Source organism: Papio anubis, chromosome 6 (assembly GCF_008728515.1).
Source record: "Papio anubis isolate 15944 chromosome 6, Panubis1.0, whole genome shotgun sequence".
Lineage (NCBI taxonomy): Eukaryota > Metazoa > Chordata > Mammalia > Primates > Cercopithecidae > Papio > Papio anubis.
This window is the reverse complement of record NC_044981.1, coordinates 217,010-243,129: the sequence shown is the minus strand read 5'-3', so window position 1 is coordinate 243,129 and position 26,120 is coordinate 217,010. Positions and strand designations below refer to the sequence as shown.

General features: G+C 49.5%; 1 long non-coding RNA gene across 1 annotated transcript; it reads left to right on the top strand.

Moving 5' to 3' along the window:
- Window positions 1–1,825: 1,825 nt before the first annotated feature.
- LOC116275228 lies at window positions 1,826–25,517 on the top strand. Its single transcript, XR_004184157.1, has 4 exons — window positions 1,826–3,370; window positions 22,910–23,042; window positions 23,130–23,247; window positions 25,427–25,517. It is a non-coding gene; the product is annotated as an uncharacterized LOC116275228 (long non-coding RNA).
- The last annotated feature ends 603 nt before the right edge of the window (window positions 25,518–26,120 follow it).

Genomic DNA, 26,120 nt, shown 5'->3' with positions numbered 1-26,120 from the left:
AACTAGGTTTAGGCGACAGCAAAACAGGTAGTGAGGCATGGACAGGTGTGCTTTTCCTAAAACCAACAGACATTCTCAGAAATTAACAGGATGCCATTTTTTATTTCACCCCAGTAAGTTTTCCATTACCAAAGTCTATGTACTAAACAACAGGGTTTTGTTCAAAAAAAGTTCTGGTCACAACCTGTTTTTCTTCCTTTCCTTTCACAGATGTGTTCATTTGACAAATATATTTTGAGCACCTACTACTTGTCAGGAACTGTCCTAGGCACTTGGAACACATTAGTGAACAGAGCAAAGATCGTTGCCTTCTTGTTGCATTATATTTTAGTCAATGGTTACCTTCCCCTCAAACGTTCAAACGTACCAGAGAGGAGTTCGCTAAGGATAAAAATGGCAAATGTTTGCACTTTGGTACACGTGTCCTCTGCACCGGGTTTAGTCATTTTCAACATACCCTCCCTCACTCATCTACATCCTCCGCTTTTAGTTCAGAACAACAGTCATTGCGTGAAACTGAGCCTTCACACCACTACCTTGTTTTTAAATGTAATTGCTAATCTTCAACGCCATCTTCTGGTTTACTCATTTGCCATATTGATCCACTAGAAGTTATTTTTCTTAATGATGATGTGAATACAAATAATAAAATATTTTAATCATTAAAACTCTGGATGGCCTCATTACCCCTCAGGGAGGCAGTGACCAGGTGGCAACTGGCAATGCTGACCAAGGACTTTTATATATTAGTCATGATTGAAACAAAAAATGGCAAAGCCTCTCAAATTGAAAAGCTTCCCCACCAAACTCTCACCCCCTCCACACACTGAGACTTGATGAGAAAATCAGTGTTCCTTAGTAAAAGGCTGGATATTTATCAGCAAGTGACACAACTTGCTGAAAAGCAGAAACTAATAGGAAATCAGTTCATTAAATGTGTACCCAAAACAAAGGCTGACCGTCATATTCCTTGAGGAAGTTACTTATTTCAGTGACTTATCCGTATGTTGAGGTTGCAGTCAGCACACAATCTGAATGGAGAATTTCCATTTTCAATTTCACATTTATCATGGAGTCTGTAAGAAAAGCTGACTTTACCTCAGTTCAGTATTTTAAAAGCCAATCTTTAAAATTACACATTTGCATGCAAGAAAAATATTTTAGAAAACCCATCCTACACACACACACACACACACCCCCCACACCACACCACACCACACAATAGATTCTTAAAATCTTGGATAACACTATTTTCTCACTAGTACGAATTCACTGTTTAAAAGGGGGGGCTACAATTTGTTAAAAACAATGCAGCTGTATCCGTGAATAAATATAAAGGGCCATCATTTTTAATTACCAGAAAAAAATCAGGAAAATACTGAAAGTGTTATTTTCATGTAATTTGTATAGAATATATTTCTTCTCTAATCGTCTTTGGTTGTATGTGTTTGCAAATCTAATTATTGGCCATGACACATTGCATGGCCAAAAGATAGTCTTGTTGGGGATTAAAGAAGTGCTTGAGTTTTCAAGGCTGTGAGGCCTTAGGACAGCCATTTCACCAAAGTCCTACTTCTGGGTGTACAAGGAGGGTGGGGGTGTCCCTGATTCCCAGCAGTGTTTATTGTGATGGTGAAATGATGCTTTGCGCAATGCCTGGCACATCGTCATGTTCAACAAATCGGGGCTTTTGTCACTTACTAAGCACCTCAGTACTTAGGGGCATCTCACAGACTTTCACTCATTTGGACCCCAAACCAAACCTGGCAGGCAGGGAAGGTGGGATTCAGCCCAAGTGTAGGGAGAAGGAAAGAGACTGAGAGAGGTCCGGATGGCTGGCCCAAGGACACAGCTCTGAGGAACTGTTTTTTTCTGCTTGTACACAGGGATTGGCTGCCTTTGGCATGACTATTTCAGCATCAGCCTCTGAGCGCAGGCTGTCATAGGAGGGGGCATTTTTCACTCTGGCGCTGGCATCGCTGGTCAAGTCAGTGTGGGCAAGAAAGTCTTCCCTGACCTCATCCTCCTCCCCTGCGAGGTGGAGGTTGGCAGCACGTGACCACCGAATCCTCGTTTAACCCTAAGTAAGTGTTTTCTTCTTTCTGTTGCAACTTAGGATCATTAATGGCTGCCTCATGGCCTTTTTGGTTATGGTAAGTTCAGACTAAGCAAAGCTGCATTTTTTTTAAGCCATGGATCTAACCATTGACCTTCACTTTATTCTTCTTCACAAGGCTAAATTCACTTTAGGAAATGAGCGAAAGCCGATGCTGCCTCTTAGCCACTTTTCTCGAATGTTTAATCCTCTGGGAGAAAAAAAAATCTAACCTCCTAAGCTATTTATACCAGAGAGGAGCCAGGATGGAACACTCTGGAAATGAGATTATATTAGAAATCCTCTCACTGCACACTCAGTTTAAAATAATTGAATGTTCTTTGAAAAGTGATAAATTCTTTGGTAATACAATACAGATCATAAACCTGGATTTTTTCATGTAGGGCTGTATACATTTTCCTAATTTAATTTGCAGAATACCCTGAGTGCCTTCAATGAGAAAATTTGCAGAGCTTCGACAGTAAGCATTCCCAGGACACAGGGTGTTCAGGACCAGCCTGGGATCTCTTTGAGGGCACAGTTAGTAAGCAGGGCTTTTTCCTAGATGCAGAATAGAACCCACTTGCAGGCTTGTAGGAAATGAGGCTTGTGATTGTAAGCGATTACAATCGATTACGATGAGAAGTCAAGGATACGAGGCGAAGTCGTCGCCTTTCCCTGTTTACAAACAGCTCTTCCCTTTTCGCCTCCTCTTCTTGCCAGCATTCTAAGAAGAATCCTGGCAACACTTCCCTCCTCTCTGTCGTGTCATGCTCTCTATGGAAACAGTGACGTGGCTTTACACAGGGCCCGCTGACACTGCCAACTCCTTAACCAAGCCAATGAAAATGCAAATGGTTTGCAATACCTTTGGGCATTTTTCTGAAAACTGAAGCAAGAGGTGAAAGGCAAATGGCTTTGTCTAATTCCACCCATTTGTAACAGCTCCTAATGTTGGGTTATTCTAAAGTTTATCAACGGCTCTTGCAGCGAAACTTTGTGAAACCGTCACTTGTCACATATAAGACTCTGGGCATGCTCGATAGAGGAGTGTATCCTTCTAGAAAGGTTAGATTATGCTGTGGTAACGAGACCCCTGAGATTCTGGGGGGTTACTTCTCTTTCAAATGAGGTATCCATGGCAAAGCCACGGGGATCTGGAACATTCCTGGCCACCTGATGGAGAGAAGGATACGGGAGAAGCATGTGCTGGCTCTGTTAGTTTCTACCTGGCAGTGAGTCACATGGCCTTGGCTCATATTCCCCCGTAATAAGGTAAGAACTACAGTAGAGGAGGAATTATCCGGCCATAATGTGGGTACCATCTGAGAGAGAACAACGGCCAGGAGGCCTGGGAGGCCTTGAGGGTGAGACGGAGAGCTCTCAGATGGGCAGGTGCATGGGTGGCAGAGGAGGGAAGGACAAGCAGGTATGGGGCTGAGTGAACGTGCTTGGCGGGGGATGGGGTGGTCGGGGAGTCAGGGGTTGCCGGAGGGTTTCCAGGATTGGGAATGACACAGGAGTCCCCCGTATCCACCGTTTCAGTTACCTGAGGGCAGCCTCAGTCCGAAAATGTGAAATGGAAAATTCCAGAAATCAACACTTCGTGTTTTAAGTTGCATGCCATTCTTTGCAGGGTGGTGACATCGCGCAGGGTCCCGCTTCATCCCTCCTGGGATGTGAATCACTGTTTTGTCTAGCAGACCCTGCTGTATATGCTGCTGGCCCGTCAGCCGTGTGGCAGCCATCAGGCCGTTAGAGGGCAAGTGCCATGCAGGAAGATGTTAGACAGACAGCACATCCACAGCTTTCATTACAGCGCATGGTCATCATTGCCTGATGTTATTATTAGTGTTGCTAATCTCTCACTCTGCCTAATTTATAAGTTACACTTTATCCTAGCTATGTGCATACAGAAAAAAGCATAGTCTATAAAGGGCTCAGTACTATCTTCTATTTCAGGCATCTGCTAGGGGTTTTGGAACATACCTATCCTCTGAGAATACGGGGGAATCCTATTGCCAAGAACCTCAATAGAGAAGTGAGGAGGAGGAACAAGTTTACCGGGGAGACAGGCAGAGTGAGAGATGCCGTCTCACCGTCCATGCTGAGCTAGTTCTCCAGCAGGCATTGGGAAACACAGAACTGTCAATCACCTTTGAACCGTGACATCTAGAAGCAGTGAGGGGCTCAGAGTAATAAGCTCTAAACATGACTATGGCTTGCCTCTTGGGTCAGGCTTTTGTTGACAATGATCCTAGTCCTCCCTCAGCCCTTAACAAGGACAGTGGCAGACTCTGAGATGGAGGTTAGCGTGTATTCTTAGGGAGCATGCTTGGTTGGAAGTCAAGGGGAAGGGAGCAGAACTGGCCAAGAGGTGCCTGTGATGCAACGCCAAGCCAAATGGACTCCAGTCAATGCTGCAGAAAGCTCTGGAGCCAGGACGAGCCTGTTCCAACATGGAGTGAAGGGATTGGGCCCCCACACCCTGACTGAGCTGGCACTGGGTGCCAGCTGCCTCTAGAGGAGACGTGACCTGGGACGGTGGCTTTCTCCAGCTGGTGCAATCGCCACAGAAGGCTGCCTGCTGAGAACCACCTCCCAGGAGGAGTCCCAGTGCCCGAGGGAATGAACCTCTCACTCCCAAGTGGGAATCCAAACAGTGCCCAGCAACATCCACCCAAGTCTACAACTCGTTCTGCTGTGACCCATTTTCTCCCATAGCTCCTGAGGGCAGCTCCTCCTGGTTCCAGTGGGCCTCCATCCCTGGAGGAGGGTTGCCCGTTTTAGCAAATAAAAATGCAAAACTCCCAGTTAAATTGGAATTTCTGATAAACGTTGCATAACTTGTTTTAGTATAGGGATATTCCATGCAGTATTTGGGATGTACTTACACTAAAGAAACTACTTGTTGTTTATCTGAAATTCAAAAAGCAACCTTATTCTGGAGAAAACTTAGAAGAGGAAAGCTCGTGGAACAAATTCCAACCTCAGCCACTGCAGCTGGAAGCCCAGTGAAGACTCCAGTGCCTCCCACTCTGTCCTTTCTAGACGCTCCCACCTTTCCTCAACAGCTCAGTGGCCAGACCCAAGCCTTCATCTTTGAGGGCTTTGAACTGGTCACCATGCCCCTCCTGGTCCAGGGGTGCTGCATCTCCACGTACCATTTTCCATCAGTACACACAGGGAGAGCCAAGAGGTGCCTGGATGGGTTGCCGGGGTCCTGCCCCATTGTATAGCAGCAGCTCCACACCTCTTGATGACCAGGGTCAACATGAGCCTTCTTGCTGCTAAACTCCACCCAAGGAGCCTCCCACAGGCCTCCCATAGCTTAGAGTCCAGTGCACCCTTGCTGTGTCTCCTGGAACCTTGCAGAGCCCAGATTTGCAGAAACGAGAAGCACAAATTCCCCAAGGGGTCTCTGAGAGTTTTGGTAAGTGGGCCACTCCTCACCCCCACCTTGGCTCCTACTGAGGACAAGTCCTATGTGAAGGCTTCTGACCCAGTGTGCGAGCTCCATCCTCCCAGCCCTTCTCCCGCAGCACACCCTGGCTGCACTTCTGCCTGGCTTCCTGTAGTCAGTGCTGTCTCACGTTCCTGGGAGTCATCCCAGCCGTGTTTCAGCATCTCCTGGGGCCTTGCTGGGTGCTCAGGGCTGTGTCCCAGGAGCATGGCCACAGACTGAACCGGTCTCTCTTGTATGAATCCGTGCTCCCCACACCTCCTTGGCCCAGCACTCCCAGACCCCAGGACCATGCTCTCCTGCATCCTACTGGCATCTTTCCTTCAGACACAGCCCCGTTCCTCCTTAGCATGCCCACCTGGTCCCCAGCTAGGCCGATTCCCCAGCCAGGTGGATCCTGGGTGGAAAGGGGACATGTTTTCTTCCCGGAGAGAAGCCTCTGTCTTGTTTCCAAATCAGGGTAGCACAGCTCTGAGGAGGAGGGGGGTCCCAGAGTTCCCACAGTGCTCCCAGCAGCCCAGGGCATACATCCTTCTTTCCTAAGTGCTACCTGGGCACAGGCTCCCAACATGTGCTGCAGGGATCTTGCGCAGGGCACATCTCCTGGGACGCCGTGTCTTCTCTGTGCAAGTCAACCATTCATTTCTTTTAGCTGTGATGCATTAAGCCCGTGCCTCCCAGGCTTGGTGGATGGGTCAGGAGTGGGGGAATGGACAGCCTCAATATGAAGTCGTTGCACCTCTGAGGGAGAGAAGGGTTGGGAAGGAAAGACCCACACGTCGCTCAGCAAACCAAGCACGATGCAGTAAGGCTGGTGGGAGTGTGTGAGGAAGATGTAACATGCAGTGACATCTGAGCAGAACGTTGATGGAAGAACTGGGCTTCTCTAGGCAGGGCAGGATGGGAGATAAGGTTGGCTCCTTCCTGGCAGGAGGACGCTGGGCAATGACAAATGGGCCAGGAACCTGAGGCCTGGGTCCCAGGCTCCTCTGGGTTCTGAGTGTGGAGTCGTCCTCTGGCTGCTTGGGAGGACTCGGGAGGGCATTTTGGAGCGGGAGCCGCTGAGTGTGCCTTTGCTCCTTGCTTTCCAGGGGTCAGAGCAGCGGCGGGAGAACGAGGGTTCAGGTGCTTCCCAAGCGAGAACAGATTTTAGCCAGAGGGTCATTAAGTTAATTTCAACATCAACATTAGGTGACTCATCAAAAGTCCTCTTTCAGCTTCCCTCCACATATATTTAGCTTTAAAAAGTTGCAACATTATCTTCTTGCTAATGCTCTGAGGCTCCCACTCGGGAATGCAGCTGATGTTTCCTGTCTCAGAAGCGTGAGCGGCTACCCAGGCCAAGTGGGAGGGCAGTGCCACTGCGACAAGGCCTGAGAGGTCTGCCCCCGACGTGTCCTGCAGAGCCACAGATTCTGTTGGGGTGGGCACCTTCACAAGTGTGACGTGGAATCCCCGCTTTGAACCCTTGAACTTGAGTGAAGGGCTGTGGCCTCCTAGAACTTTCTGGGCTTGCCTGGGGGCTCCCCAAGGCACTGCGGCATTGCAGTACCACAAACCCACGCACTCAAGTCCAGACATTTCTTAGGACACAGGGAGTGATGTGAGGCCTGGCCCATCTGATGTGACAGCCTGGCCTACTCCACTGACAAGCTCTCCTTGCCCTTCCCACTCACCGCACAGGAGGTGCAGAACCTCCATGCGCACCTGCCCACCAGCGGCAGCCTGCTGGCTGTGAAGCCTCCTCTCAGACACGAGAGGCCGTGCGATGTATTCAACCATGGTTTCCTCAATGATTTCCTGCTATAGCCTGGTGGGGAAGAGAGGCAGGCTGTAAGATTTGGCTTCGGAGATGAGCACATCGAGATGGGAGAGGTCATTTGGAGTTGCTGGATGTCAATAGAAGCGGGGAGCACGGGCAGACCCGTCTGGCTCAGGTGGGCTGGGGAAGCTAAGCTACACAGACGTAACCAGGCTTGTGTTTGCACAGTGCAGCCTCCGCTGACTCCTGGATTCACCCCCTCCAGTCTTCTCCCCACTTACTCCCGACCCTTCACATTGGCCTAGGCCTCTGCCCCACTCGCCTCTTAGCCCACTTCCCTCCCCATGGAGAACATGGAGGCGTGAGATGCACCTGTCGGCTGCCCCTCCACCCTCTCCTGCTGCCTTAGAGGAGGGTCCTGCCTCCCTGAGGCTTCTCAGGGTGGTCCAATGAGCAAAAGAAGGAATACCTGGGGGCACCACGCAATGCTTATTCTGTGGCCCTTGAAGCAGCCATTGCAGAGAGGCCCTGGTGCTTGTTCATGCACTAGGTGTGGCTCAGTCATTTCATCTCAAACCTTCCGAGTTCTGGGAAGGGTCAAAGCAGAGAAGTGAGACAAGGGAGGCACCATGGCCCTGCGGGAGTGGACGTGCATCCTGCCAGGGGCATTCAACTCACAGGACAGTCTGAGCATTGCCCAGAACGTGCTATAGCATTCCGGAAAGGTGGATGCTATTGTCAGTGTTTTGCATAAGGCATGTTGGCCAGCACCCAATAATGGCAGCAGAGGGTTTCAAGAGGACAGTTCTACCAGAACCATCCTGCGTCTTCCATGAGATGTGAGCCTCCTTCTGCTGAGCTTGTGAGCACCCTGGCTGTCCTCTCGCCACCCCTTCTTGGTGCCTTTGTGCTGCGGGGCCCTCCACTGGGGCGGGCTGAATCCTGGCTGTCTTTGCACACCCCGAAGCCTGCCCGAGGTCCTCAGTGGTCACTGAACTAAACAGCGTCCCTCATCCAGTTCAAACTGAAATTTCAGTTATGAAACTCCCTTCAGAAATTCCCTTTCTATTCTGAATGTTGTGCTTTTTCTTTCAATTCTTTGCAAAATCACCAAAGCCAGGAGGCAGTGCATTGAGAATAAATCCATGGGCTAGGCTTTTCTCTCTGCTCACTGAATTTAGCCTCTGTTTTAATTTGGATCTGCTAAGTGTAAATGGAGCTAACTTATATCAAATATAAGATCCCAGGAGTTATGCTGTGCATGTTTTAATTACGCTTCTTTGGCAGATGCATTTTGCTTTACCTTGAACACTCATGGGTGGCTGCAGTCTCTGATGAGACCGTCACAGTTTCACAAATTAATTCTTCCAGGTTCCATCTGCTCATCAAGAGTGGACTGCACAGAACTTTTGGGAAGCTTAAAATGTTAAATGTTGCTAATTTGTGATTTATGTGAAGGTTTCATTTTATGAGTTATTTGCCTTCCTTTCGGGGGTGAAGTCTACTCTTTCCTGACTTCTTTTTATACTGTCTGTAGTAAAAAAAAAACCCCTAATACATTCTTCTCCTCTGCCAGTCTGGTTTATGCATTATAAACCACCCTCCTTTTTTAATGCATGGAAACTTCCGAATTCCATTTGAAAATCAAGTTCAAGTTCCAGGTGCAAAGTTTAGTTGCAGGATGTGATCATTTCGATATCCCTGTGAAAACGTGAAGTTGATGAGTGTGTATTTAGTGGACACTGTTTTCTTGCACTGGCCTATTGAATACTTTTCAAGGAAAGTCTATTCTTTGAATGTCGACTTATACTCAGCTTCTGGCCTTGGCGGCACCATCCTCAGCGGAGGTGGGGCCCGTCGCCTCCCCAGCCTTTGATGGTGAGGTGTGGTGGATTCTGCTGTGGTCTCCCATGGCAGGAGATTCTCAGGACTCAGGCACTGCGGGGCCATCTGGCATCGGAAGGACACTTGAGAGTTACAGAGAATGCATCCCTGTGGCGTCTGAGCGAGATTTCTCTTGGCTTTATTCATTCGTGTAGTGGAGGTGGATGTCCCAGCATGCACTGCGTAACCATTCGTGTAGTGGAGGAGGATGTCCCAGCATGCACTGTGTAACCATTCATGTAGTGGAGGTGGATGTCCCAGCATGCACTGCGTAACCATTCGTGTGGTGGAGGAGGATGTCCCAGCATGCACTGCGTAACCATTCGTGTGGTGGAGGAGGATATCCCAGCGTGCACTGCGTAACCATTGGTGTGGTGGAGGTGGATGTCCCAGCGTGCACTGTGTAACCCCAGGAGGGACTTTACTTTTCCAGGGACCACAAACCCTGTGGTGTGACCAGGTGTCTCAGAGAAACATAAGCAGGAGCCATGCACGTCCTGCTGACGTGCCGCGCCCTCCTCCCCTCCACCTGCCATGCTGTGGGGTGCAGGGCCACTGCCCGTCCACGCCCTCCTCCCCTCCACCCCTCCTGACTAGTATCCCATGCTGCACTCCCCACGTGCCAGCAAACACTTCTCTGCCTTTTTCTGAGTCCCTGCTCCGGAGTGGTGCCCTGGCCTGTGAAGTGAGGGGACATTCTACTGCACATCCTCCCTCCCTTCTGGCGAGGGGGCTCGCAAAAGCAGGACTTGACGTTGGTGGCGTTCCTCTTGCAATGGTTTCCAGCTAGAATCGCATCGTGAGTCTGGACGAAGCATTGGTTTCTTCTCAGGTTCTTTGATTTCTTTCAACCCAACAGCTTTTGTGAGGCACAGAACCAAGGTACTGAGGAAGACACAAGGATGGCTAGGACACAGAGCCACTGTGAGGGGACACGCACAGTCCCTTGGCCTGGCACTGGGGGCACGTCAACTCACTTGGGGGCAGTGTCATCCTCCAGGGCAGCAGAAGATGGAATGAAAGACGATGATGACAAAATGGAAAGGGGGATGAGGCAGCTGGGGGAACTAAAGGAAGCATCACAAAGAAGGCGGCGTTTCACCTGCGCTTCGAAGTCCTGAGATTTCAATCCATAGAAGCAGGAATTCTAGGTGGAGAGCCCAGCCTGGCAGTAACTCCTCCCATGTGAGGGTGGAAGAGCAAGTAGTCTGGGCTGGGGGTGGGACCCAGGGCATCGGGGCCAGAAAGGAGGTTTGAAGCCCATCCAGGAAGACCATGGGGAGCCCCAACGCCAGCGAGAGTCCGTACTCCACGGGCAGGTCACTGGCTCTTCAACATCACTGGATGTCAGAGTCACTTGCAGGCCCCAACCAGCGATCTGGCTTCAGCCAGTGGACCCAGAAACCTGCATTTCCATCAGACAGCTGTGAGATTTTGATTTATGGGATCTGAGAACCAGTCTTTGAACAGCACAGTTGGAGAAAAAGGCGGCTGAGGGAGGCACATTCGACACTTTGTGCCAGGGGTTCCAGGCTGGACTGGAGGCGCAAGAGAGCCCCAGTGAAAGCACTGGGTGCTGCTGGGCCAGGGCGGCCCTGGGAATCAGGGAGGGTGCTGCTGAGGAGGGCTGTCTTTGCACACCCCGGGAGGCAGGACTCCAGAGATGCTGAGTACCAGGGGCCGTGGTGCCATCGCTGGGGACAGGAAACCATGACCGAGGAGTGGCATTTGGGATGGAAGGTAGCAAGTCTGGCTGCGAACCGGCTTTGCAGGGCCAGAGGGACGTTCAGGAAGACTGTCCTGTAAAAAGCAGCTGGAAGTTCACTCCCAAGTGGGCCAGGTAGGTAGCTCGGCCTGGGTGTGTGAATATGGCTCTCATGGGCAGACACACAGGGAAGAGAGGGCTCTTGACCTGTGCAGAATGCCGGGGGCACTGAGGTTAACAGCAAGCTTCTCTATTTCCGGCCCCAGACGTCTCAGGTTAGGGCCGAGGGGAGGTCAGGAGGAACTGGGTTTCCTCTGACCGTAGCGCTGATCACTTCCCTGCAGCCAGGCTTTCCTCAGCACAGCTTGGAGCGGCCCTGGGTGGGAACAGCGAGTAACTTCCTGTCCAGGCTGCTGGGCTTGGAAGGAAGGGCTGCAGGTGTCCATGCCTGTCGGGCAGACCCACGTGGGAGCAGCCCCGGGAGGAGCACGGTGACCGGGGCAGGGGGTGTGTGGGTGGAGGGGCAGGATTGTGGGTCCCTTTCTATGAGCACAGCCACTGCAGGGAGGATTCTCCCCAAAACTGGTTTTGAAACATGAAGCCACATGCTGGGAGGAGGTGGCTCAGCCTGGCACCTATTTACACACTGAGGCCCCCAAGGAGGTCAGAGGACTCCACGTAGCCGTCACGTCAGACTGGCATTCGGTGACAAGCTGCAGAGGGGCCAGCCTCGTGTCTGGTCTGCAGCTGACTTAGTGGGATTCTCTGCACCAGCCCTCTGATTTTCACAGAACCCAGCAGGGAGCGGAGGCAGGCACTGTGCTCTCACCATTTAGAGAGAGCACATGGAGGTGGACGGGTTGGTAGAATTGCTCGAAGTCAACAGGAGCAGCTGGGGAGTGAGGACAGGCCCTGCCACACGTCTCATCAAGGAATGAGCCCAATGCGATCAATATTGAAAACATTTTCAGCCTCAGTAATAATCCCGGTTGGATGACTGCCTGCTCCCCGCCTTCGTTAAGGTCTTTACTCAAAGGCTGCATGTCGGGGAGACCCTCGGTGTCCCGGGCACTCGCACATCTCAGGCGCCTTCCCTTCTGCCACAGCACCTCTCTTCCTGTGCTGGCCAACCTCCGCCTCTCGTTTGCGGCGCTCGTCTCTGGGAGTGCCACGTGGGCTGGGGCCTCGTCTCTCTTGCTCTCTGAGACTGCCGGTTCTAGAACTGTGTTTCCGCATATTAGATTTCCAAATAAAATCTTTTTGAATAAATGAATAAAGGAGTGAATGATTACTAAAAAGAAAAAGCAAATTCACACCCGTTTACATGAGAACACACAAGACGATAACCATGCAGCTGAAATGCACATGCTTCCTTCTGGAGAGTAATGGGACCGTTCTTTTGCAAAGATGTCCATCTCAGCCTTGGTTACTGTAAAACTTAGAAATATTTTAAGTATCTAGACATGGGGGAGCAACTAAATACGCAGTGGCACATCTACACAGTTAGGAAAACTATATGAAAATGTTGGTTAATTTGGGGAAAACGCTTATGATATGAGGTTAAGGGAAGAAAGCATACGCAAAATTGCATGCATGATAGGATCTTAACTCTGAGAAAACTCCACAAGCCTCGGGGAAATCCCCAACGTGTTACCAACATAGGTGATGGGGTCACACGTTACTGGTATAAATTGTTCTGGTCTCAACTTTTTCCCTGAATTTTATACTTTTGGGGGGATAAACATGTATTATTAGCAAAACCATATAGATATTTTCTTAAGAACAGAAAACACACATTGGGATTGACGACATGTTGATTTATGTCAAGCCCTAGGACAATATCTCTTGACCTTAACTTTTTTTCAAGCCCTCCCTCTACGCCAGTCTTCCATTCTCCTCCTTTGCATTGTAAAACGTATTCCTTAAACACATCTTGACTCTGTTTACTTATTTTCATGTTGATGCCTTTTCTTGTTGGTGGTTGTTTTTTTGAGACAGAGGTTTGCCCTGTTGCCCAGACTGGAGCGCAATGGCACCATCTTGGCTTACTACAACCTCTGTCTTCCAAGTTCAAGCAATTCTGCTGCCTCAGCCTCCCAAGTAGCTCGGATTACAGGCGTGCACCACCACACCCAGCTAATTTTTTGTGTCTTTAGTAGAGATGGGGTTTCACCATTTTGGCCAGGCTGGTCTCGAACTCCTGACCTCGTGATCTGCCTGCCTTAGTCTTCCAAGATGCCTTTTTCTTAATTGCTTGAAATGTGGCTTTGGTTGAAGCTTTTAGCGGGAAAACACAGAACCCCAATGTCAAAAATTTGAAGATGATGTTCTGGGCTAGATGTTTTTGGGAAATACAAAGATACATGACAGCATGGTTCCTCCCCTCAGTGAATTTTCAGTTGAGTAGTTCTAGTTCGGTCTTTACCTTGGAGGAACTACTTTTACCAAAACCACCAGTGACATTTTCCTGGCAAAAATCCAATGGCCTCATCCCTTTTCTGAGCCTCTGGGCCTCTCGGCCTTGGGCAAGGCGACGGTCCCCTCCTCATGTTGCCTCCCCATTGTGGGCTCTGGGGCTGTTCTGCACACACAGTCGTTCATGACCCGCTGGGCGTCTAGCCGAACTCCTCTCCTCCTCCTCAGAATCTCCAGGCCCCACCATGACATTAATCAACCCCCGTTATCTGACCAAAACCCTGAAAGATCTTTATCATGACACCAGTTGTTCTCCTAACCTTGGGCCCAGTGGCCCAGCTGCCCCCTTCAGCCCAAAAAAGATAAACAACAAAAAACAAACCTCACTGCTGCCTCTCACGTCCAGCCTATTCCCATCTCCTAATGATTCAAGCCTCTGTCTTTGGCAGAAACAGGCAAACGCCCATCCCGGTTCTAATTAAACCACAGCTTCCTCTTCCTGGACGGGGCCTCTCTGGCCCCTCACCTGCAGCGGGCTGCCCAAAGTTGTAGCTCAGAATACACGTAGTATCTACGGGTACTTAAAAAAGATATTTCCTAACCAAATGGAAATTGTTTTGTAATGTAATTAGCATCTAAACACAGCGTAATATAATTATATCAGCTACTTACTTTGGTCAGAAAATCTTCCTTTTATCTATTTTAATTGAAAAGTCAGCATTGTATATATTTATGGTGTACCATATGTTTATATGTGTACACACACGTTGTGGAATGGCTACATCAAGCATGTATACATAAACTCCCCTTTTTTGTGCACTGGAAATACTTAAAATCTACTCTTCTAGCTACTTTCAAGTATGCGATTCACTGTCATTAAATATAGTCACCATGCTGTACAATGGCGCTCTTGCACTAATTCCTCCCATCTAAGATTTTGTATCCTTACACCAACATCCCCCTAAGCCCCTCTCCCGCCCCGGTTCCCACCACTGCGCTACCTCCTATGAGTTGGACGTTTTTAGATTCCACATGTGAATGAGATCATGTGGTATTTGTCTCTGTGCCTGGCTTATTTCACTTAGAATAATGTCCTCCAGGTTCATCCATGTTGTCACAAATGACGGGACTTCTTTCTTCGTTGAGGCCGAATCTTATCCCGTGGTGTGTATCTACCACATTTTCCTTATCCGTGTGTCCACTGATGGGACACTAAGATTTATTTTGGATCTGGGCTATTGTGACTCATCCTGCAGTGGGCCTGGGAGGGCAGACCTGTCTTCAATACGTTGATTTCAATATCTTTTGGACATACACCCAGTAGTGAGGTTGCTGGATTATATGGTAGCTCCATTTTTAATCTTCGGAGGAGCTTCCACACTGTTTTCCATAATGGCTAAACGAATTTACCTTCTGACCAACAGTACACCAGGGTTCTCTTTTCTTTGATGGACATGCTTTTTGATCTTTGACTTGTGCATTTCTCCTTGTAAACTCTTATTTTCTATTCTATTTTTTAATTATCTTTAATAGAACCTACATAGTGCTGTGCACAAAGTAAGTTACCCATCAGGCAAAGGAGAATTTAGACAGTTTTTCAAATAAGGCTGATTTGTAAAAACCTGCTATTAAAGATAAGAAATGTTGGTCTGCATTACCCTAACTGTCCATGGACATTGGCCAGCCTCAGCTGCCTTTTCCCTCTCCACTTCACTCGGCCCCTTTGGTGACCGCACTGCTATTGCACATTTTACTTGGTTCTCAAGGTTTCCACATGATGCTTCATTGCTGCCAGGGTTTAAAAGTGTCTTTTTTTTTTTTTTGGATGGAGTCTTGCTCTGTCACCAGACTGGAGGCTGGAGTGCAGTGGTGCGATCTCGGCTCGCTGCAACCTCTGCCTCCCGGGTTCAAGCGATTCTCCTGCCTCAGCCTCCTGAGTAGCTGGGACTACAGGCGTGTGCCACCACACCCAGTGAATTTTTGTATTTTTAGTAGAGACAGGGTTTCACCATGTTGGCCAGGATGGTCTTGATCTCTTGACTTCATGATCCGCCCACCTCGGCCTCCCAAAGTTTTGGGATGACATGTGTGAGCCTCCACAGCTGGCTAAAAGTGTCTTTTTATCCTAAGCCCTTTCACTTTATTCCACAGAGGAGCTGGTCAGTAGCGTCTTCTTCACGGTGTGTCCACAAGCTGCCGCGTCTCTCATGCTCCTGACACTCTGGCAATTCTAGCCAGTTACTCTGCGGATTGCCTCTCTGTTGGGTTTGTCTGAGCTTCCTTCGGTTGCATTGAGGTTAGTGCATGTTTGGCAGGAATCCCACCGAGGGGCATGTGTCCTCCTCACTGCCACGTGTCGGGGGGATGTGATGCCCGTGGTCCTAGGGGTGGTACTGTTTCCCTGGATCACTTGGTGAAGGTGGTTGATGCAGGATTTCTCCATCAGCTGCGACAGCTGCTTCTCAAAGCCTTGCCCAGTGGTTTCAGTGTCCACCTGTGGCTCCTGCTGACAGCAGTTGCTGCTGTGAAGTTTGCCTAGTGATGATTTTGTATTTTTCTCATTCCTTCCACAATCATTAACCCGGATTCTTCTATGAGGAAGAACCGTCTCTTCTCTGTTGTTTATTATTTATTCAATTATTTATTTACCTCAATCTGGACTTATGGATATTCATTTTTATTCTGTGGATTAGAATCCATTATTCTCATTATTTATTTTGTTGCTCAAATTGCTCCACTTTTGGCCACTGGAAGCTCCTTCAGGTTAGTCACGTGACTTCTTGACGCATTGCTTTCTTTTTCAAGCACCTCTTTATTTTCTGGCCCCATAAGATGTCTGAAGCTCCTCTGGTATTTTCCCTGCTACAGCCCAAGGAATCAGTCACTTCTCCATGAAACCTATACTCACATATTTTAATCCATGTCACAGTCAGTTGCATTTGAATCCACTGGAGATGCTGGCCCCTGGAGAGCAGGGAGCTGGTCTCTCTGGCCCTGGCTGTGCCCACACTACCTGGAGCAGCCACTGACACACGTAGGAGCTCGCCAGTGTGAGGGGAACAAGCAGAGCTCGGCTGACTTCTGTCTCCCTTGGTGGCTCCTCATCCCTCAGCAGGAGTACTGGTGCGTGGCCAAAGAAGGAATTGGTGGCTTTGAAGCAATTCCAGCTTCTGCCAGCCTGGGGAGCCTAAAACCAGGAATCAAACCTCAGTCCTAATTTTTCTAAAAATAGCTTAAAGAACCAAGGTTCAGGAAAGCTAAGTTGCTCTGCAGAGCTGAACTCAGGCTGCTGCAGCGGCCGGGAAACGGACACGCCGTGGGGCATGTCAGCCGGTGCGTCACCGGAAGCTTGGTATCTAACGTGCAATCCTTACATGGACTCTGTGGAACCCACCGGCATGCCTGTGCCAAATTTATACACGAACAGTCGAAAGCCAGGCGGTGAACCGCTCCGGCCCCCAAGAGCAGGGGCCACCGACGGTAACGTGAGAAGCATCCGCGCTGCTGAACGTGCCACTCAGCTCTCCCAGGATAAAGCACTCGGAGAATCTCCTGTGATTCTTATCACGGGCAAAGCATTCTCATTGAACTTTTCAAAACTACAGTTTGAAGGACACGAGTTTAATGACCCTTTGATGTGCCCTTTTGCATTGGTAAAGCAGGACCATGGGTGGCATGGATTCTCAGATTCATGAAATGTGGCATCATAAACTGTAAAGGCCAGTCCTTTCCACTTTCTGGGGGCAGGTCAGCCTCTTGCCAAGCTGTAAAATGCCAGTCCTGGCTCCTGACTGTCTTTGGGATGTGAGAACAAGGAATCTGGTTGAGTTTTCCTCACCTTTGGGAGACAGTCAGAAAAAAGCAAAGTTTAAAGCCAGCTGCAGAGTTCCAACTCTGATCCTGACTGCTTCCCTCGGGCACCAGCGGACCTTCCGGCCGCCACCCTCGCCTGGCACACATCCACTGCCTTCACGCCACTGTTCTTTACAAAGCACCTGTGATGCTGTGTTCCCTGCGAGGGCCTGGAGGGGCACAACAGCGGGTGGTGGGCAAGGCAGACGAACGTGCTCCTCTCACTGAGTTTGCACTTTCTGTATCAATATGGGCTTGTGGGTGTTTATTTTGCTCTGGGGGTGAGAATGTAATGCTACACCTTTTTTTCTCAGCCTGCTCCAGCTCTTGCCTTGGGCTCCCTCAGGTGGCACTGGCGCCCCTCCATGGGCCCTGTCCTTTCCCCAGCACACCCTTCTTTTCTGGACGGGGAAATAAAGGACTGAGCCGCAATGACAGTAACAGGGAACCAGCATGTCTGAGCTGCAGAAGCCTTCACCACGCATGACTTAACCTGAGGTCCATGGAGGTGAGGGAGACAGGCCAGTGGGGTCGGGGTGGAAAGTGCAGAGGGGAGAGGGCACGGAGCCTTTGAGGAAGTGAAAGGAGGATGCAGGCTGCGTGCTGGTGGGGCATGTGGCCAGAGGAGGGCTGAGCAGTGGGCAGGCACTGCGGCCAGGGGTTCCTGTGAGGCCAGTGAAGGGGCTCAGATGCCACGGGGAACGGAAGCCATGAAGAGTGTCCAACAGGGCTCCTTCTAGTACTGAATGAAATGATACCTACTACAGTGTTTGCCACATAGGAGGTGCTCACAAAAGGGTGGCTGCTCCTGTGACTATTATTATTACTGCTGCTGCTGCTGAGGCTCTACTGCTGCTGTGGCTATAGCACTGCTACTGCTACTGCTACTGCTACTGCTACTGCTACCTCGGCTGCTACTGCTACTGCTACCTCGGCTGCTACTGCTACTGCTACTGCTACCTCGGCTGCTACTGCTACTGCTACTGCTACTGCTACCTCGGCTGCTACTGCCACGACTGCACTGCGACTGCTGCTGCTGCTGCTCCTACCACAGCTACTGCAACTGCTGGTGCTACTCCTCCTACCACCACTATGGCAACTGCTGGTACTACTCTTACCACTACTACTGCAACCGCTGCTGCTGCTACTACTGCAACTGCTGGTGCTGCTACTCCTCCTAACAATACTATGGCAACCGCTGGGACTACTCCTGCTACAGCTACTGCAACCGCTGCTACTGCAACTGCTCCTGCTACTCCTACCACAGTTACTGCAACCGCTGCTGCTACTCCTCCTACCACCACTATGGCAACCGCTGGTACTACTCCTACCTCTATGAGTACACCTGCAACCGCTACTACTGCAACCGCTGCTACTGCAACCACTGCTACAACCACTACTCCTCCTGCCACTGCTCCTGCACCGCTGCTACTGCTACTGCTGTGACTTCTGAGTACTACAACTACTACTACTACAGCACTACTGCTGTTACTGCCACTGCTATTGCTACTGCTCTTGTAACTATTGCTACTACTACTTCTCTGTATCTTTGTCATTAACTCCCATTTGGGAATCTATCATCAGAGTTCTTTTTTCAGTGAGCTCTTGACATATCTGAGGACCCCCAAACTGGATCCTGGCCCCTCCATAACCCTTCTGTTAATCTACAGCGAAGTTGTTCAGACTTGATGGCTGTAGCAGGCCAGGGGGTCTGGGGCACTTCTCTGAGGCCCATCTGACCTGTAGGAAACTCCAGCATGGAGAGGACAGGCTCGGATGCACAGCCAACCACGAGTCTGCGCCTCTGCATGTGTTTATTCCCTGCCACTGTGTCAGCCTTGGGTTCATGAGAAGGTGATTTCAACCCAAATGGCCTTGCTCCCTCTAAAGGCATATGCAGAGTGCCCACCCCGTGCCAAGCACTGCTCTGGGGTACAGCAGGGTAAGGTGGCTCCAGGGTCCCCTCAGAGCCTACATTGGGGCAGGCAGAGCACAAGAAGGGTCTCCAAAATAACATGTCAGAACATCCGTCTTTACGTGTTTGCATCTAGAATATCAAAAATGAGCTGAAGCCACACTAAGCCCAGAGTGCCAGCCAGCAATGCTCATATTATCAAAGTCACAGCAGTGTGTGTGGAACCTCTCCGGCCGCTGCCACAGCCCACCGTAGGGAGCCCCTTTACGTGGATGTGCAGGTTCTGGTTTTAAGCAGAAAACCCCCAAAAGAACTTTTAGCAACAAAACTGAAAGAAATATAATACAATAAAGAGCCAGCCAAAAAGTGGTGATCCGGGCCCCGGCCCAGCTGGGGTCTGGTCAGCTGCCTGTCCAGGCCCAGACCACGAAGTGCTGACCAGATCTGACCAGACATCAGCCTGTGCAGCAGAAATCCTCAGAATGGCTATTTGAATATGGATTTCTATCTTCAGCCCTCAATGCTGAGCCCCATGCTGGTGTGTTTCACCCTAAGGTCTTAGCCAGTGCTATCAACCCTGTCTCAGGGGATAGGAGGTGGGCACCTGTGCTCCCTGCCCACATGGAGGTGCAGTGTGTAGATGTTGGAGGACAGGGACTCAGAGTCACCCAAACCCCACACTCCCAGAATGAATCACTCCTTCAACAACATTTATGCCGGCAGCATTTTGGAAGCTGACAGTCCTCCCCCCAGAGTCTGCTGCCTTCACGTCCCAGAGCCCACAACCCAGAACTCTCCACCAGCCCCTCTGGGGAGGGCTTCCACGGGCCCTCACGGCGCAGCAAGCCACAGAAAACCTGGGGTCTGCCAGGCAGGACCACACAGGCAGCTTCAGGACCGGGGCTCTGTCTGCGACCTGGCGAGGCCGTTTCTAACTCCGTGACCCTGAGCAAGTTTCCCAGCAGTCTGAGGATGGAACTCGCAGCTTCAGCCTGACGCTGAAGGACACGAAGCTTGAACAATCCTTGGCGAGTGGGCAGGCAGGGAGAGGGAGGCGACAGCTGCTGCCCTCTTCTTCTAGTGGCCATCCTGCCCTCTGGAGTAAAAATGAGGCATATCTCCTTTTCCTTTCAGAAGCTGTGAAAAGCACTTCTTCCTAAGGACAACAGGATGAGGGTTAAAAAACTCATCAAAATGCTTCATGCAATGGTTAAATCAAGCTAATTAACATATTCATTGCCACACATACTTATATTTTAGGGGTGAGAATACTTAAGTTCACTATTTTAGTAACTTGCAAGCATACAATACATTGTTATTGATTATATTCACTGCATTGCACAATGGATGCCTTGTACTTATTCTACAATGTTTACGTATTTTCAAAATATGTTGTACACCATAAAGATATACAATTTTTGTCCTTTAAAATTTGTTGACATTAATAAGAAATGAAATGCTTCGCGTTCATTGGTAGAGAAGGTGGTCAGTAAGCGTGGAATAGACTCACAGTCCAGTCACTCGGCCGTGCAGGAAGCCAGCGTCTGGCAAGGGCTGAGTGGCCTGAGGAATTTCACTGTTTTTAGGGCTGATGTCACTTTTCCCCGGCTGCACCCTAGGTCATAGCATGTCTCCAAAGTTGGGATAAACACTTCCTGAGTGCCAGAGTCCCCATTTAAAAAATAATAGTAATGGCCGGGCGCGGTGCCTCACGCCTATAATCCCAGCACTTTGGGAGGTTGAGGCGGGCAGATCACGAGGTCAGGAGATCCAGACTATCCTGGCCAACATGGTGAAACCCCATCTCTACTAAAAATGCAAAACTTAGGTGGGCGGTGGCACACGCCTGTGATCCCAGCTACTCGGGAGGCTGAGGCAGGAGAATCGCTTGAGCCAGGGAGTCGGAGGTTGCAGTGAGCAGAGATCACGACACTGCACTCCAGCCTGGCAACAGAGTGAGACTTCATCTCAAAATAATAATAATAATAGCAATTGAAATCCTCAAATTTACAAAATAAAATGTCTCCAAAGAAGACCCAAGGATGAGAAGGCGATCACAGAAACAGAGAGAAGGGAAGTCCTGGGGGCCGTGAGCCCAGCTCTGCTCAGGGCGCCTGTGTGGGTTCAGGGAGCAGAGCTTGGGCGTTGAGTTCTCATAGGCAACAGCTTCTCACCGAGCTGGCAGCTTCCTGCTCCTGGAGAATCCGCAGGCCTCCATCAGCCGCAGACATTTCTGGGGGACAGAAAGTCACCTTCAGGGAAGAACAGACACACTCCTGAGGGGACTGTAACAGCAACCACTAACCACTCTCCTCCCTGGGGTTCGCAGAGCTTCATCCGATCACCAGTTCTGGAGAGAAAGATGAGCCCAGATAATTCAGAACCCCTCCCATTGCCACCACCTCCAACAGCCAAAAAGCAAACTGCTTATTCCTGGAATGGTTTAGACAAACGTGGTGCGGGGCGGGGGCTTCGCTTACGTCTCCTTCCTTTCGGGGGGATGGGTGGGGAAGAGAGAGAGGTTACGTCTATTATCACACTCCTGCGCTTCACGTTCCGGTAGAATTCCATGCCCTCGCTGAGCACAGGTGAGTGGTGCTCGGTGTGCTGGGATGACTGGGCTGGAATACCTGCGTGTGGAGGCACATCTTTTTAAAAGGAATACTTCCTTTGTGCTGCTTCTTTTCGGAGTTCAGATTTGGAGAGAACGTGATTTCGACCCAGGCTCTATTACTTACCTGCTGTGTGGCTCGGAGCAAATTATTTAACCTCTTTTAGCATGAGCTTCCTCCTCTGTAACATAGGACACAATATTGATCTGGCAGTGATGAATAAAGAATGTGTCCAAGTGCCTGCAATAACTCTGAAGAGTGTGTGTGTGTGAGTCCTGTACTAGTGTGCATACACACTTTGTATGTGTATGTGCATGAATCGTGTATGGTCTGCATGCATTGCGTGCATGTACATATGTGTACATGTTGTATATGTGTATGTATGCATCATGTATGTCTGCCTGCATGTGCATGCACACGTATGTGGGTATGCATGTATGGTGTGTGTGCACATGCTGTAAGTGTATGCAAGTATTCTGTGCATGTGGATGTGTGGATGTGTCTGTGCATATGTGTATCTGCGTGTATCGTGTCTGCGTGTGCATATGCACACATTGTATTGTATATGCATGTGTTGTGTGTACGTGTATATGTGCATGTGCACACGTGTTTATGCATGCGTTCTGTGTATGTGTGTGCTTTGCCCTCAGTTTACTCTCACCATATATTTCTGGTGTGGTTATTCTTTGTGTCAAAACAAAAAGGAAGGAGATGAGGGACCCGAGGCTGCAGCAGAGCCCCCGGGCAGGTCCCACGACCTCCCCGTGTCCTCGCAGGGCCGAGGCAAAGTTGCCCACTGGAGCAAAAGAGGGGTCAGGGAAAGGAGACTGCCTAGGCAGCTGAAACGCTGCCATTGTTTATTCGTCAAATCCCCAAAGGTACCCTCTGCCAGCTACAGTTTACCGACTCACATCACAGCAGTCTCCTTTTACGTTACTAAGCTCCAAACAGAGTGCTTTGTTTCTGATTTATCAACACACAGAGCTCCAAAGAACTGAGAGATGGAATTTCATGTCTTGGCGTCTCAGCCACCCCAGAGAAAAAGAAGTGAGCGGTCAGCGAGTCCCTGGTCTCAGATAAAACAAAATATTTTAATTCAGGCTGATTTCTTCTTGCTCCTAAAGGGATTTTATGCTGTGCCAAGTGCTGGATGATAAGAACTTCTTTAGTTTTGTTTCTTTAGCTCTGTTTCCTTTTCACCTCTAGTCCACTGTGAACTTTATTCCTTCATACGAACAGTGGAATCAGAATGTGGAACACTGGTCCTCACACCACAAAAACAAACGAAATGCAACTTGTTGCTGAATAAACTGAATGTACTTTATTATACGATTTTACGGTAAGCTTCCCACCTGCTTCTGTAGCTTCATGGGATCTTAGCCTGCATCAGCCAAACCACTTGAGATTTTTCTGCTTCTAAAACCAGGTCGTGTGGATATCTCAACCACGAGCCTAGGGTTGTGCTGTGTTTCCCCTCATCTTCCTCTCGCGGACAGCGCACACTACCAATAATATTTTAGGAGATTCCAGAATTTACCCAAATGGTAAGAAAAGTCATCAATTCCACAAAAGAGTCTGTATTTCAAATCTATGTAAAAATTAAACAAAAACTCCAGGACAGTGGCGTGCAGCACTCTGGGAGGGAAGGAGGTTTACGTTGTGGACCACTCGGCTCTAGACAGGCGCCTGGATGGTGAGTGAAAATTCGGTGAGTCTAACACAGGATCCTCCGCCTTGGTGCTCGTGATACTTGGGTGGGGTAACTCCCAGTGCGGGGCTGCCCTGTGCCTTGCAGGGGCTTGGCAGCGTCCCCATCTTCTTGATGTCAGGAGCGGCCCCCACCCCAGGTGTGGCAGCCAAAAATGTCTCCAGACAAATGCCCCAGGGGCAGTCGGCCCCGGGGGAACCACTGGTCCGACTCACTCGCGATCGGTCCTGTACTCCAATAAGAAAGAAACCAGGCTGTTCAACCAAAAGGAAAGAACCACCCAGACGTGCCCCGGGGGCTGAATCTGGGTGAAGAAACCCAGACGTGAAAGGGTGCATGATTCTTTTATATGAAATGTCCTAAGAAGGCAAACTGGTAGAGACAAAAAGGAGACTGGCGGTTGTCAGTATGGGGAGCGGGAATGGGAAGCACACAGGCCGGGGATCTCACTGGGCAATGAAAATACTCTGAAACCAGATGGAGGAGATGGCTGCACACCACAGGAGAGTCACCAGACATCCTGGTACGCTGTAGATGGGTGATTTTTTTTTTTTTGGAGATGGACTTTTGCTCTTGTCGCCCAGGCTGCAGTGCAATGGCTTGATCTCGGCTCACTGCAACCTCTGCCTCCCGGGTTCAAGCAATTCTCCTGCCTCGGCCTCCCGAGTGGCTGGGACTACAGATGCCTGCCACCACACCCAGCTAATTTTGTATTTTTCAGTAGAGATGGGGTTTCTCCTTGTTGGTCAGGCTGGTCTCAAACTCCTGACCTCAGGTGAATTTTATGATAGGTGAATCTTACCTCAATAAAGCTGCTTTCAAAAAGCGTGAAAAAAATTAGGAGAGGATGGTGTTCTGTAGGAGAAGAAAATCAAAATAGGAGTTAAAACCAATCCCAGTGACTTCCTTTAACTACGGGAAATAATCCTAAAAACAGAGAGATCAGATTCCCCACATTCTAGCTAGCCACATGACCGTTACTGCAAGCCCACAATATTTTTGCTGGTCAGACAGCTGCAATGTCTGTTAGCACCTGATGCAACCCAGTGGGCTGTCTAAGGAGCTCTGGTGTGTATCTTTCTGTGGAAAATAATGTGTATGCATGATCACCCAAGTTCAACACGGCCGGGGCGGGGCCGGGGTCAGCACGGGCGTGTCTCGGAAGGCAGTCTGCGTTGCCTGTTAGGATATAAAACAATTGGTATCAGCGATGAAACAGGCCCAGTGTGACCTGCTATCTAAAGAGGAAAAAGGCTTGAAACCACTCAGACACCCAGAATTCCCCATTGCCCACTCAAAACTCTACCATGGTAAAAAAAAAAAAAAAAAAAAAAAAAAAAAAAAAGTTTCTCTCTCCTTCGGTTTGCATTACAGGACAGCTGCTGTTGCTATTCAAAGAAATTCTGAGGACCCTTAGTGTAAATGGGGTAACCCATGTCTTCTTGGAGAATCAGCTGCTGTTAATTTACTGTAAAAAATATCCACTCTTTTAGAGACCTAGAGATTTTCAGGGGGTTCATGACCTGTCTGGAGAGCCATGAGGTGGGCGTCTGTCTGCTCCTGGAGAGCGCTTTCCTGCCACATTATAAACACGAGGGAGGCGGCACGCACGGCCCGAGGGAGGAGGCACACACGGCTGGAGGGAGGGAGGAGGCACACACAGCCTGAGGGAGGCGGCACGCACGGCCCGAGGGAGGAGGCACACACGGCTGGAGGGAGGGAGGAGGCACGCACGGCCCAAGGGAGGCGGCACCTGCCATTCAAGGAATCCTCAGCTCTTCAGAGCCAAGCAACGCGAGAAATGGGCTAGAAACTGGGGTTTTGGGATAAATTATTCTGGGACCCCAATCTGGCAAAGTTTTGGATAAAGAAAGTTGACAATAGAAAATTCTATCATTTTCTAGACGTGTTGGCTATGGCAACATTGAGGAGTGGAAACAGTTTTCATGATTCCAATTTCTCCCAAAGGCCACACATCAAAAAGACACTTCTTTTAATGACTCTCCATCTGATAGTTACAGAAGAGCAAAACTCCGAGAAATCCAGCTCCTAGTCTGAGGACTGAGACACTGTGGACTGGAGAGGCTGCGCTGAGCCTGAGTAGGAGGGCAGTGAAGCCGGTGACGAGCCCAGCAGCACCTAGCAACACTGCAGGGAGAGCCACCGAAGCTGTAAATCATTCTGAGTGGGAGGTCAGGATCCACCTGATCAAATCCCACTCACTTCCTAGAAAACGGCGTGTAGAACATTCTCTTTGGTTTTTGTTGGCCGGCAGGCACTGAAGCGTCACGGGACAGCAGTGTGGTCCCTGCCTGTTCTGTGAAATACACATCGGGGATTTTACAGTGAGGTCTCCTTGAGTGAGATGTGAGCAACAAGCACACTAAGAACAAGGGTCTCATAAAATATGGAAATAAGAAAAAGGTGATGTCACTACAGAAGATAGTTTTTTGTTTGTTTTTACCTTAAATCTCACCTGCTTCCTTTTGGCACATAGATAAATAAATATAAGCTTCAGAGGTCGTTTTGAGAAGTTTTCTTTCCACATATGAACATTTGTCTAGTGCTAGTATCAGATCAAAAAGTATAAAGCTGGGACAAAAGAAAATCTCTGCCACCCAAGTGATGCCAGTCAGGCTAATTTCCCAAATCTCAGGTTGTTTTCACTTCCGAAGAATGTCACGGTTTTCTGCTTCCTAACCTTTGAGT